Source organism: Strix aluco, chromosome Z (assembly GCF_031877795.1).
Source record: "Strix aluco isolate bStrAlu1 chromosome Z, bStrAlu1.hap1, whole genome shotgun sequence".
NCBI classification, from domain to species: domain Eukaryota; kingdom Metazoa; phylum Chordata; class Aves; order Strigiformes; family Strigidae; genus Strix; species Strix aluco.
Window position 1 is genome coordinate 37889256 of NC_133971.1, and position 522 is coordinate 37889777.

The following is a 522-nucleotide window of genomic DNA, read 5'->3' on the forward strand; positions in this document are numbered from 1 at the left end:
AGGGGCTTCTTTGTGTGGTTGTGTGATTTGTGTTGTGTGTGAGACACAGCCCAGCTGCAGCTGTGGAGTGTGAATTTCTCTGTACCTATGGTAAATGATAGCCTGTGTGGTGAAGAAGATGGCAGCACCGAGACTGCCTGTGTGGTGAAGATGTGTGCTGACTTTGATTTTGTGTGTATTAGTGGTCAGTGTGTTGGAGGTGTAATGCAGCTCAGGTGAATGCATGCACTAAAAGTGGTGATGGCAGTGATGATGGTGTGAGAGACTGCTTGTGTGACTGGAGTGATGATGTCAGTAAAGTGTGTAACCAGCAGAGAGACTGCTTGTGTGACCAGAGTGACGAGCCCCTCCAGGAGTTATCTTCCTTATTTTGTCATTATTCTATGTATATTGTGTTTTCTGAAGTTTGTTTGTCTGAACCTTAATTGATAAAGCCTTTGCAGGTGCAGTTGTAAAACAAAGAAGGGGGAAATCACCACACACCCCCTTTCATCTCTCATCACCCATCTGTGCCCATTGCTA